Source organism: Pristis pectinata, chromosome 2 (genome assembly GCF_009764475.1).
Source record: "Pristis pectinata isolate sPriPec2 chromosome 2, sPriPec2.1.pri, whole genome shotgun sequence".
Taxonomy (NCBI): domain Eukaryota; kingdom Metazoa; phylum Chordata; class Chondrichthyes; order Rhinopristiformes; family Pristidae; genus Pristis; species Pristis pectinata.
The window spans coordinates 64,924,166-64,936,927 of NC_067406.1; the positions used below are offsets into that span (position 1 = coordinate 64,924,166).

At 40.9% G+C, this 12,762-nt stretch overlaps 1 protein-coding gene across 2 annotated transcripts in view; it reads left to right on the forward strand.

Moving 5' to 3' along the window:
* The first annotated feature begins 12,163 nt into the window (after positions 1–12,163).
* The window catches only part of gabra2a (gamma-aminobutyric acid type A receptor subunit alpha2a), a 152,078-nt gene continuing 151,479 nt past the window's right edge, over positions 12,164–12,762 (forward strand). The window contains exon 1 of one of the 2 annotated variants that reach the window (XM_052032074.1): positions 12,164–12,397. The gene's annotated coding sequence lies outside the window, so the exon portion shown is untranslated. Of the gene's footprint in view, positions 12,398–12,483; positions 12,739–12,762 lie in introns of those variants that run through there. The other variant, XM_052032081.1, reaches the window with a different exon arrangement.

A 12,762-nucleotide genomic window follows, 5' to 3' on the forward strand; every position in this document is an offset into this window, starting at 1 on the left:
ACATCCTTGAGGTGTGCCTGTGTTGATAGTCAGCGAGGAGGAGATGTTATTACGGATCCGCACTGACTGTGATCTGCTGATAAGGAAGTTGAGGATCCAGTTGCAGAAGGAAGTACAGAGGTCCAGGTTTTGAAGATTGGTTATTAGTACTGAGGGAATGATGGTGTTGAACGCTGAGCTGTAATCGATAAACATTAGGTCTGTCTCAGTGTGGTGGGACAGTCTTAGTGACTTTCCTGTTCTTGTTTGAATTACACTTGCACTCCAGGTCCAAAGATGTTGTCAGACCTTCAGCTACATGTTTTAAGGAGTATCCTCTTGGCTTTGAGTGGGTATAACATTTGCATTTGGTGGGATTGGACAAGGTCAGTAAATGTAGCAATTTTAACTGCCCAGGTTTCAAAATTCTGTGTCATAGAGAATTCAAATGACAGAAGTATTTGTATAGGGATCAGTTAGACTTGGAAGTTGTGCAATGAAACTTAATTGCTACACGAGTAAATGCAAAATAAGAAAGTGCAATATGCTTGAGTTTCCAAAAAAAAAAGATCCACAAAGCATTAACACTAAGAGTAGCCTGAATAAAGGGAGGAAGCGGTAAAAAACAGAAAAGACAATCCCTTGTGTCTCCAAGCCTAGAAAGTTATTCACAAGGTTGGTTCTGACATTATCTGAAAAATACATTCATTTATTAACAGGTGACTATATCAACTCCAATAGTTTATTCTCATTTTATATCTTCATCTGTAAGCATTGGTTTAATCTCCATAGCCGTGGCTTTGTGTCTCCACTATCTATGGCAAACGGATTATTATACTTCCTGATTCCACTTCTGATGTTGAGCTCTGTGTATATCAAAATTTCCTTTGGGTCAGTATTGACAAAACTTAAACCACCTGCCACTAGCCAGTGCTTTATCCATCAACCTCCCTGGTATCTTTGACAGGGTTAAATAGAGGAAAGCAACTTCAGTATTCTGTTCATTTCCAAGTTGAGTCTGAACTTAACTTCCATGCTTTTATCAAGGCTTGCTTCCTTTCAGTTTTGAAGCACTGGATGTTTATACTCCTACCACATCCTTCATAGCTACAGAAACCTCTCATCAGCTTGCTCCACTTCAATGATTAGCATTCCAAATTCGTTCAAATGCCAGAAAACTGATATAACACTAGAAGATGCCAGCAGTGCTCAGCAGGTCAGGTATCATCTGTGGAGGGAAAAGAACAGAGTCAACATTCCACATCAATGTCCTTTCATCAGAACTAGGAAGTTAGATATCAGGACTGGCCAGATGTTGCAGGTGGATGGACTTTCACCAGAACTGGCCATTTTGAATGAAAGTTTATCAACCTGTAACATTCTCTCTCAGCATGGATGCTGCCTGGCCTGCTGAGTATTTCCAGCCTTTTCTGTTTTTACTTCAAAATTCCACAGCCTGTGCCTCCGCCCCACATTAATTCTTGTATGTCTATTACCCAAAAACTTGACAAGTTTCACTGTTTCTGTGTGAAAATTCACTTCAAGACCTTCCTCCTTATTTTTAATTCCTTTCACAGCTTTGCTCTGTGTAAATGAGTAATAGTCTCAATCTGTATGTTTCTTTATGCATCCTCTACTCTCCTGACACCAGATTGCTATGTTACTTTGGAGACTGATCTTTCAGTGAATTTGCACCAGGATTTGTCACCTTTCTAGAACCAAATGCTTCTCAAAAACTATTTTCATTTGTGCATTCTTTTTTATCTCCTCTGATCTCTGCATTTTTTCTCTTCCTTTCAACATATGTTCATATTTCTACTTTGATGAACACTGAGAAGTTTTTTCTTGTGAGCAGCATCCTCCAAATACAAGCTTGGCATGGAGCTCCTTTATGACAATACCATCAACTAAAAATATGCATTCAATGCAATATTTAAAATGTGGAGTTAAGCAATTGTACTTTGGTGGTAATTATGAAATGATTCTGGGCATTATTCCCTTGTAGCAACTGAATATTTGATGTGTACAGGAACCATTATAATGTTTAATTGTGTTCAAATCAAGTTACTTTACCTTCAATTAAATGCACATTTTTTCCTATGAGAAAGTACTTCATTTCATAATGTCCAAGGGACCTAGTATAGACAAAAGCTTGGGCTTCCCAAAAATGCGTGGAGATTCTCCTGGAATTTAATCAGCCAAAACTATGGATTTTATCAGAAAAAAACAGAGAAACGTCCCACTGTTTGTTTAGCAAGAATATTCATTAGGGCATTGGATTTCATGGTTACCTGGAGGTAAGTTGGAGCAAATCCAACCTCCAGTCTATTCCTTGCAACATTACAAATGAAGCCTGCTAGATGGATAAGCACCATTAGCAGGGTAGTTGTTCATATACTAGGCTTAGATAGCAGATTATCAGACCACAGTGGATTGACTTGCCTCAACTTTTCTATCACTACTTTAGAACAAAGTTTATCCAAAAGAAACCACACGTTCTCCTTTCCATGAAGAGTAACTACAAGCTGATGTTCAAACAACTGATCAATCATTTGCATTCTGCTTTAGCATCCTAGAACAAATTATCTGAGTTATATTTTACATAATATTTGCAAAATCTACCCACAGTTTCTTTCCTATTCTGATGTTTTCGTGTCTCAGGTTAAAAAGTTTTCTGTTTGCAATAATAGTATTTTTACACAGATCCTTATATTACTGGACAATCAACCTACAAAGGTCAATGTCCTTTGTTGTGCAAGTTGTTATGTTGTGGAGACCTTCGGTTCTAATGCATCTTAAAGTCATAGAGTTAGACAGCAAGGAAACAGGCCTTTCAGCCTCTGCATCTGACCATCAAGCACTCATTAACACTAATCCTACATTGACCCCATTTCTAAGATTTATTAAATAAGTTGAACAAAAGTAAATGATAAATATGCTGCCACCACATCCTAATTTACAACTCTCTTTCAGCCTTTACTCCTGTCCAGCTGAACTTTAATAGCTCCTAGTCCAGCAACATCTCAATGTTAAAATCCTTGTCGAAACACAAGAGACTGCAGACTGCAGACACTGGAATCTGGAGCAACAAACAATCTCCTGGAGGAACCCGCTGAGTTCCTCCTGCAGATTGTTTGTTGCTGCAGTTAAAATTCTTGTCTTTGTTTCCAACTCATTCCATAGCTTTGAATTTTCTAAAATCTGTACCTCCCCCAGCAATATCCTTCTCCAGACCTCTGTGCTCCTCCAGTTCTGGCCTTGCAGTTTTCTTGATTTTCTTTTCTCACTCACTGGCAGCTGCCAGGACCATATATTGTGGAAATGCTTATACTAATGCCGTTCCTAAGTTTTGTTTTCTAAACTAATGGAATAATAAGTAATAATAATAACTATGCTGTTACAGAACTTGAAGTTCTTTCAACATTAAGGAGCAGTACTCCTAGCATAATCAAAACTAAATCAGAGTTGCTAAATTGTAAACCATTGTTAGTCTGTGTTATATTGTAAATCTTCACTGATATTAAACTCAACGTTATTCTATCTTTGAGATATTTGCTTACATTTAAAGTTTTCTATGTTGTCTGTCTATTAGTGTGATGGCATTTAACCCATGCACGTATGAATAAGCACTGTGCCACAGAATTTATTACGAACTGTATGATTTAAATTCTACCTAAACTAAAAATAACCTCAAACTGGCACTGCTAATTTTATTATAATTTCTTTATTGGTTCAATTATGTTTGAGTTTATAATCAGAAGCCCATTTGAAATGGCATTACACATTTATACAACAATGTTCACATCATAAACGCACTTTCAACATGGCCAATGTTTGAAGATGCATTATGGAATCAATTATCAAACAAAATTTGACACCAAACCACAAAAAGGAGTACGAGTGGAGCTCTAATTTTGGAGGAGAGGGAGAAGAAGAGCTGATGGAGCTTGGGAAGTATTTCCAGAATTTATGTTATGACAGCCATCTGTGGTTGAGCAAAGAAAATGAGGAACATCGTGAGGCCAGAGATCGAAGAGCCAGAAATTTGGGAGAAAGCTCAAATTTGGGCTGGATGAGTTGCAGAGGATGGAAAGTTCAAAGTTATGGAATGAGTTGGAAACAAGAAAGAGAATTTTGAACTTGAGATGTCACTAGACTGGGAGCTATTGTGGTCAGCTAGTAAAGGAATGAAGGCTGAAAGGGAGTTGCTGTGACTTAATTGAACATGGGTTTCCTCAGGGTGCTCTGATTTCCTCCCACATCCCAAATATGTGCCAATTGGTAGATTAATTGGCCACTGTAAATTGCCACTACTGTGTAGGTGAGGAGTAGAACCTGGGAGGAATTCATGGAAATGTGTGGAGGATAGAATGGGATTAGTGTTGGATTAGAGTAGATGGGTCTTTGATGGTCGGCATAGTGGTCAGAAAGCCTGTTGCCATGCTGTATGACTCTATCAGATTCTATGACACATGGGTGACAACGTTTTGAATTAACTGAAGTTTATGGAAAGTAGAATGTGCAGCACACATCAGGAGGACATTGGAATTGTGACATCAAGTGGTAACAAAGTGTGGTGAGCTAAGGCAGGGAAGAAATAGTGGTCTTGGTGATTGAGAGGATATAGCAATGAAAGCTCAGCTCAGATCACATTGGATGTCAAGGTTGTGAACAGTTTGGCTCAGACATACTGAAACAAGGAGAGAGATGGACTCAATATCTGAGAGGGGAATTTGCAAAAGGAAATAAAGGTCCATAGTTGGTTGCAGTTTCATATCACAGTGTAGAGTAGGGTGGTTGCTGGTTTAATAATTGGCCGGATTTTTGTCATCTGATGTTATATGGTCAAGAAGCTGCATGATGCATCAGAAGCAGTGGAAGACTTGAGAGAGCTGATGTTGACACAGAGCTCGGTGTCATCAGCACGTATGTGCAACCTGTCATTGTATTTTCAGACAAGAAGCTGAGGGTGGCATAAGATGCAATCAAGGTAAGATCCTTGTGCAACTACTGAGAGAATGATGTAAGAGCAGAACGGCTGATTCAGTCTGTTTGATAGGAAATTTCATTAGCCAAAGGCATTCCTACTCATTTGGGCACAAGAGCAGAGTGATGAGGCTAACCATGTCAAAAATGCAGCATGGCTGAACAGGATTCAGAGGGATCATATTGTAGATTCACTGTCATAAAGGATATTATTTCTGACTTTGATAAGGGTTTTATCAGTCCTATGGCAGTTTGGAAACGAATGAATTTGGCTCTTGAGCACTTATAATTTGTATCCAACTTAAGTTTTCCCACTGTAGTAAAGGGCAGACGCAAGAGTTCAAGATTGCATTTGGTGCGAGAAAAATTCTTGATTTTTTTTGTTTGTTCAAGTTCAAAACTCATGAACTATATATCTGTCACAATGGCAATACCAGATTTCTGATCATGAAGCCAATTTCTAGTCTTCTAGTGAGAATGGTGTGTAGGCTGTTACCGAATTGTCCAAGAAATTCTTGATAATAAAGAAGATCATATGATACTTAATGGCTGAGTAAAATAAGCTCTTTGAATCTGGATGGGGAAGCAACATCTCAGGATAAGGTGCTGGCCATTCAGGATTGGGATAAGTGAAATAAAAACAAACATTACCGGAGATACTCAGCAGGTTATGAAACGTCTGTTGTGAGAGAGTTACACAGAGTTAATGTTTCAGGTGAATGACCTTTCATGAGAATCATGAAAAATCATTTGACTTAAGCATTAACCCTGTTTCTTCCTCCACAGATGCTGCCTGATCTGTCGGGTATCTTTGGCATATTCTGACATTATTTCAGATATCCAGCATCTGCAGTTTATTGCCTTTTGACATGAGGTGAAAGATACAAAATTTTATTTTTCAGATAATATATCTACGCCTTGAGATCGGCAGATTTGAATCATGGACTATGTGAACTGAACAGGAAATAAAAAAAGGTAAAGTAACAATTTTGATCTTAGTGAATGGAACAGCAGGTACATTCACTTGCAATACCAAATAGCAGTATAAAGCACCAATTATGTTTCATAAATAGTTAAAATGTTGACCCTGTAAGCCATATCTAATCACATGAAGTTGAATTCTTGCTACTTAGAACTACTATGCTGTATCTTTCAAACTGCAATTGAAATGCCTGCAGCAATTAAAAGACACAATCAATAATTACAGTAGATCACTATTTATATTTGGTTTTGATTATCAGATATATACACTCAAAAAAAGTGCTGGAGGAACTCTGCAGGTCAGGCAGCATCTATGGAGGGAAATAAACAGTCGACGTTTCGGGTGCCTTCATCAGGACCTGAACCGAAGCGTTGACTGTTTATTTCCCTCCATAGATGCTGCCTGACCCGCTGAGTTCCTCCAGCACTTTTTGTGTGTGTTACTTCAGATTCCAATTCTTGCAGAATCTCTTGTGTCTCAGATATATAGGATCCTACTTTGGAAACTTGTTTTTGAACAATTCCATGCAATTTGATATTGATTCATGCCATTATTGGCTTACCATAGGAGGCAGTAAAATATAATTAGTAGTCCAAGTATTATTTTGGGTTCATCATATATTAGACTCTCAAGAGCTTTAGTTCTGATTCTGGAGCCAAAAAAATTATTTCCCTTTTACTCAAGGTCAACAGCCTTCATAGCATGTAAATGATCTTAAACTTGCAAAATCTGAAATGAGAGTGATATGAGTGGTATAGGCAGTTGTATTTTTTTTAATTTGTAGGACACTTAGAAGATAGTATTATCCATTGAAAGTACAAGTTACATGAATGAGTGGATAAGAGTGTTGCACTTCACTGGCAACATACCATTACTACCTATGAATAAAATTGAACCATAAGCCATAAGCCCATAAGACATAAGAGCAGAAATAGGCCATTCGGGCCAGTGAGTCTGCTCTGCCATTCGATCATGGCTGATTTATTTCTCCCTCTCAACCCCATTCTTCTGCCTTCTCTCCATAACCTTTGATGCTCTTACTAATCAAGAACCTATCAACCTCCGCATAAAATATACCCAATGACTTGGCCTCCACAGCTGTCTGTGGCACTGAATTCCAATGATTCACCACCCTCTGGCTAAAGAAATTACTCCTCATCTCAGTTCTAAAGTGATGTCCTTCTATTATGAGGTTGTGTCCTCTGGTCCTGGACTCTTCCATTACTGGAAACATCCTCTCCATGTCCACTCTATTCAGACCTTTCAATATTCGGTAGGTTTCAATGAGATCCCCCCTCATCCTTTTAAACTCCAGTGAGTATAGGCCCAGAGTCATCAAATGCTCCTCATATGTTAACCCTTTCATATCAGGGATCATTCTCGTAAACCTCCTCTGGACCATCTCCAACACCGGCACATCCTTCCTTAGATATGGGGCCCAAAACTGCTCACAATACTCCAAATGTGGTCTGACCAACACCTTGCAAAGCCTCAGCATTACATCCTTGCTTTTATATTCTAGTCCTCTCAGAATGAATGCTAACATTGTATTTGCCTTGCCTACTACCAACTCAACCTGCAAGTTAACCTTTAGGGAATGCTGGACTAGGACTCCCAAGTCCCTTTGCACCTCTAATTTCTGAATTCACACTTCATTTATAAAATAGTCTATGCCTTTATTCCTTCTACCAAAGTGCATGGCCATACACTTCCCTATGCTGTATTCCATCTGCCACTTCTTTGCCCATTCTCCCAACCTGTCCAAGTCCTTCTGTAAATTCCCAGCTTCCTCAACACTATCTGTCCCTCCATCTATCTTTGCATCATCTGCAGACTTGGCCAGAAAGCCATCAACTCTGTCATCCAGATCATTAACATATAACATGAAACGTAGTGGACTCAACACTGACCCCTGGCGAACACCACTAGTCATCAGCAGCCAACCAGTAAAAGTCCTCTTCATTCCCACTCTTTGCCTTCTGCCAGTCATCCAATCTTCTATCCATGTTAGTACCTTTCCTGTAATACCATGGGCTCCTATCTCGTGTAGCAGCCTCACGAGCGGCACCTTGTCAAAGGCCTTCTGAAAATCCAAGTAACCAACATCCACAACAACTCCTTTGTCTATCCTGCATGTTAGTTCCTCAAAGAATTCCAACAGATTTGTCAGGCAAGATCTCCCCTTAAGGAAACCACGCTGACTTCAGCCTATTTTATCATGTGCTTCCAAGTACCCCGAAACCTCATCCTTAATAGTGGACTCTAACATCTTACCAACCACTGAAGTCTGTAATTTCCTGTCTTTGGCCTCCCTCCCTTATTAAAGAGTGGAGTGATATTTGTGATTTTCTAGTCCTCTGGAACCATTCCTGAATCTAGTGATTCTTGAAAGATCACTCCTAATGCCTCCACAATCTCTTTAGCTACCTCTTTCAGACCCTGGGGTGTAGTCCATCTGGTCCAGGTGACTTATCCACCTGCAGAATCAAACTTTTTAAACCTTGCATAGGAAAAACAACAACCAATAACATTTGATGTTTGTTATCTTATCAAAGGATTCAGCCGTTTGTTAGGAAAATAAATAAGATATTTGACTTTTAAATTACTATCAAGTAGAATTGTTGAAGATGAGAGAAACCATGGAATTTAAGAACTATTAGTTTAAAATCTGAAAGCAGATTGATGGTAGATCACAATAAATTGGAATAATAAGATATCTTTATTGGTCACATGTACATCGAAATACACAGTGAAATGCATCTTTTTGTGTCAAGTATTCGGGAGGGCAGCCTGCAAGAGTCACCATGCTTCCGGCGCCAACATAGCATGCCCACAACTTCCTAACCCGTACATCTTTGGAATGTGGGAGGAAACTGGACCACCCGGAGGAAACCCACGCAGACACGGGGAGAACTTACAAACTCCTTACAGACAGTGGCTAGAATTGAACCCGGGTCACTGGCACTGTAATAGTCTTATGCGAACTGCTACACAACTGCGCCTGCCCATATGATTGTAGTTGAATTTTAAGAAATGTCCCATATTGATTTGTGGCTGTTAAAATAACATATTTATATTTTTAAGCTATACAAGGTCAGGCAACATAATAAATAACCCTAAGTTTACAGTATTGGAACCCAAATCTATCAAAAAGGACTCAAAAGGTGGAGAAGGGTGTTCGATATAAATTTTTGGATTTCCATATTTGACATTGAGCACATCAGTACTCCAGGGATTCATATCAGGTTTAATGGTATCATTCCCATTAATCTCAACACAGATCCCAGGCCATGTTGGCGTGAACAGATTCTACAGGTTTTCTCTTGGCTGCAGAAAATAAATAGCTAGTGAAAAAAGTGACACACAAAAAACTTTGTAAGGAATTAACACTTTAGCTGGGAATCAACACTTTCAGATAAAGAACGTAGAAACTTGGCTCCAAAAGCTGCGAAGACAAACAGCAATTTTGAAATTATTATGCTATTTAATTTGGCTTGAGATTATATGTGTACATACAAATTGTTAATGAATAATAATTTATAGTGAGCTACCAGAAATCTTGAAAGTCTAAAAACTGATTCAAAAAGAGAACGCTTTTCCTAAAAGAAATTGGAAACTAGAGAACGTGTGATTATTTACATTGAAATCTGAATCTGTGAACACTGAAACGTATTACACTGGAGCATACCATTCTCAAAGGCTTTCTACGTAAGAGGAAAATATTCAACAAAAAAGTAAATATACATGCACTGTACTTCAGTGAATGGATATTTGCCTATTGATTGTGACGTTTGTCATGTTTAAAGCTCAGATTTTCCATAGTTGCCATGGACACCATGCTCTGCAAGGCTGCTGCAAGATGTTTGTCTTGTCACCAAAATGTAGCAAAGCAAACAGACCCTAACACTGCATAAAAGTTCATTTCCAACATCTTTAAATTTTAAATGAAAAGTTTCAGGAAATTGTGGTAGAGGGATGATTCATAATGACATGATTTTATTTTTGTTTACTGGAGTAAATTAGTTAAACGGAATTTATAGGAATGTATCAAATGTCAAATTTTACTTCAGTTTTAAAATGCGTATCAACTGTAATTCCATTTCATAAAATGTAACCAATCTGTGCTCCCTCTCTGCAATTCAGACCTATTGCAACAACATATCAAATTCCTAGTATAAAAGATAATTAGTATTCAATGAACTGAAAATACTCATAATGCATTCATCTAATATCCAGGCAGCAATGGAAACCATCCCAGGAATAAAGAGCAAGAAATAGACGCGCAGAGTGTGTAAGTGCTGTAACAACAGTCAACGCATTCAACATTTCTGTGCTCCTTTTCTCCCGCAGTTTCTCTATCTGTCTTGTCAAGGGAGGCTGTGAAAAAACAGGCATTTAATTATTCATGGATAGTGTACATAGGCAGAATATAAATGACTGATCTGTATAACTTGAAGTGCTTTATACCAGCGTTAAGTGCTGTAAATCAGAGGTAAAAGGTGGGTTAAAACCGCTTTATTGACTAATACGTTTTGTCTATCAGGTTACTCATTTTTACTGCTTTTAGTTGTTGAGTTACTTTACTGTCATTCCTGCTTTCCACACAAGATAAAAGGAAACAGAGAATAAATACGGTATGTAGGGTCGCTACTGGGACCAAAAATACAGACATTTTAAATTCGAATTATAAACTGCCAAAAGGTACATAAACAGGTGAACAATAATAAATTAGTCGCAATAATGCCCCTTCAATTTGTAAACAACCCCAAAATTAAGAGAAACATAATTGCCTATCAGTCTATTTAAACGTGATAATACAAATTCTAAGTAAACGAAGTGGCAGTTGTTGCAATAGCAACGATTCTAGGTCCCCCAGTCTATTAGTTCGGAAATTATACTGAGATACGGGTACCTGTCGCGTGTTTGCGGATGAGGAGCGACGCATGTAAAGATCAGAGCTAGGACAAGCACATCAACACGTTTCATGCTAAATACACACAGTGCATTTCAATTAAAAACAAAACACAGCAGGCTGGTTGAAGTGCGACCTTGCATAGAGCAGCGGACCGCTGCAAAACGGCAAGGCAGAAGCTAAAATACAACTGAGACAAACAGCCGTAAATGGATTGAATTCTATCACCGTCCACGTAGATAGAATGGGTGTGGAGCTGGGTAGGGTTAGAAGGCTGGGTGTGCAGTGGTGTGGAGCTGGGCAGGGAGGGAAGGCTGGGGGTGTACAGGTGTAGAACTGAGAAGTGTGTGGAACTGGGCAGAATGGGACGGTGAGATGTGTAGGTGTGAAGCTGGGCAGGGTGGGGAGGTTGGGTGTGTGGATGTGGAACTGGGCAGGGTGAGGATGCTGGGGGTGTACAGTTGTGGAGCTGGGTATGGTGAGAAGGCAGTGGGTGTGGATGTGGAGAGAACAGAGTGGGAAGGCTGGGCGTGTACAGATGTGGAACTGGGCTGGATGGGAGGTTGGGTGTGTACAGATGTGGAGCTGGTGGGGTATACAGCTGTGCAGGGTAGAAGGCTGTGTGTGATGCTGAGCGGGGTGAGAAGGCTGAAGGTGTACAAATGTGGAACTGGGCAGTGTGGGGCTGTATATTGGTGTCAGCTGGATGATAGCCCATTTGTGTTTAGGGGCAGAAGAGAAATTTCTTTTTCGTAAAGGGACAGGGGTAGATGGAGGTATCCGTTTGCAAATAGACCTGGTGATTTTATGGGCTGGGGGTATTTCCTTTTGCAATGGGCATGATGTTATTCTTGCTTACAATGGGCTGGAGGGGTACTCTTTTTTCTAGTGGGCCCGAATTTGGAATGGTTTGTTTTGCAGAAGGGCGGGGATTGGGGGCATTTTGTTGCAGCGCTTTCACTTTTGGGGGCATTTTATTTGTAATAAGCCGGGGGGGGGGAAGAGTGTATTTTGAACTGGAGGTATTTGCCTTTGCACTGGGCCGAGAATGGGGTGGGTTTTATTCTGCAACGTGCCAGGATGGGTTGAGGAGGAAGGGTATTTAATGTTGCAATGCGCCAGGGCGGGTAATTTCTTTTTTGCACTCGGGCCTCAGAGCGCCGATCCATCGGCAATTTGACGCAGCCTCCAAGATAAGTGTCCGGCCGTCACTCGGGTACCCCGGAGGTTGTGTCAGTGGAGAGGCGCGCTTTGCCTGCGCGCGCTGCGGCGCGTTCCCGGCTGGCGGGGGGAGCGCGCGCGGGCGCGGGCTCGCTCAGCGCTGTCGCCCAGCTGCAGCAGCAGCTCACTCGGAGCAAAAGCAACTTTGGCGTCTCAGGGCTGGCTGTTGGGTTGGCGCGGATTCCGGGTGCCGATCACTTCAGGGGGAGACAACCTCCTCCCCACCCCTCCCCGTCCCGCTCTCTCTCTCTCTTTCTCTGTCCCCCCCCTCCCCTCCCCCCTCCCACCCCCCCCCCCCAGCCCTCGGACACCCCCAGGTAAGAGGTCCGAGCGCCCCACCGTGTTCTTGACGTGGAGCCGGCTACCCGCTCCTCACACGAGCAATCCCGAAAGGGGAGCAAACTCTCAGCTCCGACGAAATGCTTCCCGCCCGCCGCATGCTCGCCCCTTGCAACCTGGGCTTCGCTGCAACCCCCAACTGCAACGGTCCAGCTCTTCTTTCTGTTTCTGCATCTCGCCCCGTTTTATGATTTGCAAATGAATTGCATTGCGATAGCACCAACCGTGAAGTGAAGCTTGCAAAATGTCCTAAAGTCTGGCCGCTGCTGTCACTGGCCTCTTCACTTTGATACTGGAAACGGCTGTGACCCAAAACAGTGTGAGCTACTTGGAGGGGGGAATA